Raw genomic sequence first — 5,088 nt, 5'->3', positions numbered from 1 at the left:
GTTGTTGTTTTGTCTTTTAAATCATAGCCTTAAGTTTGTGGGCAGTGTCCTGCTTCCACTCACAGCCAAGTGGCCCCATTGTGTTGGGCTTATAGTGGCACATTATGGCAGGGAGCCGACAGAATGAAAGGAAGACCCAGAGCCCCACAGTCCCCTTTGAGGGCATGCCCCCATGCCCTAGAACCTCCCAGTTCTCAAAAAAAAATTTTTTTTTTTAATATATATTTAGTATTGGGTCTACAGGGTCTCACTACACAGATCAGACTCATAGTACTTCTTTTGCTTTTCAGCCTCCCAAACACTGGGATTACGGCAGCACACCACTATGCCCAGTCTCAGTCACTGTCTCATTGCGCCCCAGGGCTGGGGTGGGGCGGCAAGGCAGGCTGGGGATTGAACCGGGTGCCTGTGTGCGCCTAAGCAGGCGCTTTAATCCGCTGAGCTATCTGGCCGGCCCTTTCTCCCACTTCTTACACGTTACGTTCCTCAGACACCGCCAACCTGGAAACCAATCCTGTGACGCGTGGACCTTTGGAAGGCAGTCCCGCGCAATACCAGAGCCTCTCCGCGGATCTGTCCACCACAGACCCTGGGCCGCTACACAGAATGAATCAATTGCGACCTCATGTGACAACACAAGAAGCCTCACCAGCGTGACTTTGAGGAAAAGCAGCTGGGGACAGGGCTCCCACTCAGGAGCATCCCGGCGGTGATTACCTCCCGAAGGCGGCCGGGAAGGGCTGGAACAGCTAGCTGCAGAGGTCTTCTCTGGATCCCGGGACAGGAGTGTTCGGTTTGCGGAAACTCACGGAGCTGTTCTTGTGGTTGGTCGCAGCTCCCGTGAGCGTGCTGCAGCGAAGTGGAACACTGAAACCTGGAAAACTCAGAAGGCAAAAGAAACTTAGCTCCGACTTCATGTCCTGGAGAGGGGAAGCTCCTTTAGTAAGCTGTTGGCTTCTTGGTAACTTTCACTTTGCCATAAATAAGTGGGTTTTGGATTGCAGTTTGGGCGCTCAGTCTCAGAAAGTTTTGCCATCGCTGCCAAGGGCTGCAGGACCCTTGTTGGCTGTCCTCCGGGGAGAAGCAGTCCCAGGCTACGGGCAAGGGAAATGCTCACTCCTGGCCCTCATCCTGCAGGTGGCTGAAGTGCCAGTGTGCCCGTGGAAGTTCTTTTTTTTATTATTATTAATCTTATTGATAAAGAAATAGCAATGAGACAGTTTCAAAATAAGTTAGTAGGACAGCTACAATAATTAATATATTACATATTGTCTTTTTTTAAAAAGGCTTTCTTTCTTTCTTTCTTTCTGTGTGTCCACCTCAGCCCACCAGGGGGCACGGCTGGCTGGCATGTGGTGCTGGGGGATTGAACCGCCGTCCCTGTACTTTGCTAAGCTTGTTCTAAGTAGGTGCTTTAGACCACTGAGCCATCTCACCAGCCCCAGGTATTTGTTTTTATTTTTGTTTTATAGTACTAGAGATTGAACCCAGGGCCTTCACACTGAGTTACATCCTACCTTTCTTTTTTATTTTGAGGCAGTGTCTAGCCAAGTTGTCCAGGCTAGGCTCAAACTTGGGATCTTTCTGCCTCAGGTTTTCAGAGTACTGGGGTTGTAAAGCATGTGCCACCATACTTGGCTAGGCTGTGTGATTTAGGAGCTAGTAGGATCATTTTGTTTTTACCACTACAAAAAGAAAAACTTTGACCACTGAATTGGAATAAGGGGCTCTGTGATGTTGTCTTGACCTTACCATCAACTTATGTCCAGGTCTTCATATTTCTTAGCCTTGTTGTCCTTACTTATTTTTAAAATCTTTTTTTTTTTTCTTTCTTTATTTGTGTGTGTGTGTGTGTGTGTGTGTGTGTGTGGCCAGCTCAGCCCACCAGGGGGCGGGGCTGGCTGGCATGTGGTGCTGGGGATTGAACCGCGGTCCCTGTGCTTTGTTAAGCTTGTTCTAAATAGGTGCTTTAGACCACTGAGCCATCTCCCCAGCCCTGTCCTTACTTATTAAAGGAATTCTCTAGACGGTCTTAGGGGTCTCTTTTGAACTCTGATGATCTGTGATCATAGTAAGAACACTTTAGCTCCTTGAGTTTGGAGTGGTTATATTTGTGAAGCCTTTAGAGTATCTTCTTCATACAGGGAAAATGCCAATTTCTAGGGCAAGAGATGAGCCGCCTTTCTGAAGAAGGTAGGGCTAAACTCTTCTTTTTTTTGAGGCTGGTTGCCAAGGGAACTTAGTCTGTGGTCAGCAACAGCCTGGAATGCTCTGGGGGAAGCTTGAGTACAGATAACTAAAACAATCAGGTTTCAGTCCCTGTTTCCCTCTAACCCTTCAACTACCTTTTCATTTTCAGGCTGCTAATTTTGAATATTTTCAAGTGTAGGGCACTATTTTAAGTGAAATACATCATTTAATCTTTTTTTTTTCTTTTCTTTTTTTGTGGAACTGGGAACTGGGGATTGAACTCAGGTCCTTGCCAGGCAAGTGCTTATTCCACTGAGCCATCTCCCTGGCCCCTGTCATTTAATCTTTGTAGCGCTCTTATGAAAGTAGGACCTCTTTATTCAAATTTACAGATAATGGAACTAAAGTGAATAGAGTTAATTTGTACACATTTACCAAAGTAAAAATTAGATCTATGCTTTCAGCCGCTATATTATATTGCCTAAGTAAATCTTAAATAAGGACTTTTGAATAAGTTATTGGTGTTTGCTTGCTTGTTTTATTAATTGTTTTGAGCTCTTTGGTCTTGGTGGCACAAGTGAGATGATGAAGGGAGCATCATCCTTTGGAAAGCGTCGTAATAAGACATACATGTTGTGTTGCCACTGTGGCTCTAAGGCCTACCACCTTCAGAAGTCGACTTGTGGCAAATGTGGCTACCCCACCAAGTGCAAGAGAAAGTATAACGAGCGGGCCTGCCCCTTAGCTCAGAAAAAAAAAAAAAAAAAGAAAAGAAAGTATAACTGGAGTGTAAAGGCTAAAAGGCGAAATATCACTGGAACTGGTTGAATGAGGGACCTAAAAATTGTATATTGCAGATTCAGGCATGGCTTCCTTGAAGGAACGACACCTAAACCCAGGAGAGTGGCAGTTGCAGCATCCATTTCATCTTGAGAATTGCAGCAATCACTCAAAATAAATGCTTTGGTTTTAAAAGATAAAAAGAAAAATTGTTTTGAGTGGTAGACTCTTGGAGTTGGAAAAAGCCTTTGAGGTAATTTAATATAATCTTTTATCTAGAAATGTTTTCTGTTGTCCCCCTGACAGATGACCACCCAAATTCTGTTAGAATGTCTCCACTAATTGGGGAGTGCATTACTTCTTTCTTTCTTTCTTTTTTTTTTTTTTTAATATGGAACGCTTGAAGCGTGTCATCCTTGCGCAGGGGCCATGCCAATCTTCTCTGTATCGTTCCAATTTTAGTATATGTGCTGCTGAAGCAAGCACATGCATTATTTCCTGAAGATGTTACTATATTGTTGAACAGCTCTGATTGGCAGAAAATTATTCTTTAGAATTGATATCTGAAAAGATATGGCTCATGAATTTTGGGTCTATTCCTTGGAACCATACAGGATAAATATACTTTGTCTTTTGCATACCAGTCTTGTGAACTTTTGAAAATAGTCTTTCTATTGATAAGGCATATTTGCAGTTTCCTTAAAGTTGCTTTCAAATGAGATCAGTTCAAAATTCACAAAAGCAAATTTTACATGCTACTACTTTGCAAATGCAGCCTTAACAAAGCAGTGCTTTACTTACTGTGATTTTTTTTTTTTTTTTTTTTTTTTTTTTTTTTTTTTTAGGTACAGAGAGGGCCTGGAGGGTTTGTAGTCTCCTACTCTTGTAATTTCTAGGATGGCAGGCTGCAGTTCTGCATAGTACTTTTGTTGGAACTCACAAAATGGCTGGAAGTTTATCCGGGCACTTGATGAGCTGCATTACTCCATCAGGCCACTAGGTGATGAACCGCACACAAACCCAGGCTGTCAGGGACTGTTTTGTCCAGGAGAATTTGTAACTGAAAATGCCATCTTGGACCACTACAAGTCTGATCTAGTAATGAGACCCTGAACACTCTGTAGACCCTTCCCTAAAATCATAACAAACCAAAAAGAATCATTATGAGTCTGAACTGCATAGTGAGACCCTGTATCCAGTAAAAATAAACAAATGTATATTTTTTGCTTTGTAAAAAAGAAAAAGAAAATGCCATCGGAAGTTATCTGGTATAACATAATTGAAAGTATTTTGGAGGGGGTGGAGGAGAAGAGAAACATATTTCTAGTACCCTTTGTCTTTCCTGGCTTTGCTTGATTTCTTAAGTATTAATTTGGGGGAGATATTTCTTTGATTTTCATAGAAGCTAGAACAGAGTTTGTATGTCCAATTTTTTAAAAAGTTTAAATTAATTTTTGCAGTACTAAGGATTGAGCTCAGGACTTTTGCATGGAGCTATGCCTCCTGCAGCATCCGTTTTCTTTTTAAATTTTTTTTTTTTTTTTTTTTTTTTCTTTTTAAATTTGAGATAGAGTATCACTAGTTATTGCCCAGGGTGGGCTTGAACTTGCCATCCTCCTACCTCAGCCTCCCAGAGTTTAGGGACTTTCGGTATGGGCCACCATAGCCACCTAAACTTGTTTTTTAATTGGTACATAAACATATAAAAATTAGGGATTGCAGGTGTGAGCCCAACCTGGGCAATTTAGGGAGACTTGCCCTGTCCTTAGACGGAGAGCTTATAGGTAGAAAACTAAAAAAGTATCAGACCCTGCCAAAAATAAAAGACACAGTAAAAAAAATGGCGAAGTGAGATGAACAGACACTTCTCAGAAGTGCACATGGCCAATAAATACAGGAAAAAATGCAAAAATTATACCTGTTTATGGTGTGTCATTCAGTGTATCAATAGATGTGTGTGTTGTATAATATTTTAATCAATTTATGTGTGTTGTATGTTTGAATCAATTTAAATAATTTAAAAGTATAATTTATGTTTATATATAAGTGTAATCAATTTAAATATATAAATAAATATATGTCCTCTTGAACATCTATCACATCTTTTTTTTTTTTTTT

At 41.4% G+C, this 5,088-nt stretch overlaps 2 pseudogenes; both read right to left on the bottom strand.

Moving 5' to 3' along the window:
• Positions 1-749: 749 nt before the first annotated feature.
• The window catches only part of LOC105742532, a 35,884-nt pseudogene continuing 31,545 nt past the window's right edge, over positions 750-5,088 (bottom strand).
• LOC111817477 lies at positions 3,356-3,456 on the bottom strand (annotated as a pseudogene).

Source organism: Octodon degus, unplaced genomic scaffold (genome assembly GCF_000260255.1).
Source record: "Octodon degus isolate 3935 unplaced genomic scaffold, OctDeg1.0 scaffold00058, whole genome shotgun sequence".
Lineage (NCBI taxonomy): Eukaryota > Metazoa > Chordata > Mammalia > Rodentia > Octodontidae > Octodon > Octodon degus.
This window is presented reverse-complemented; position numbering and strand designations above follow the sequence as displayed.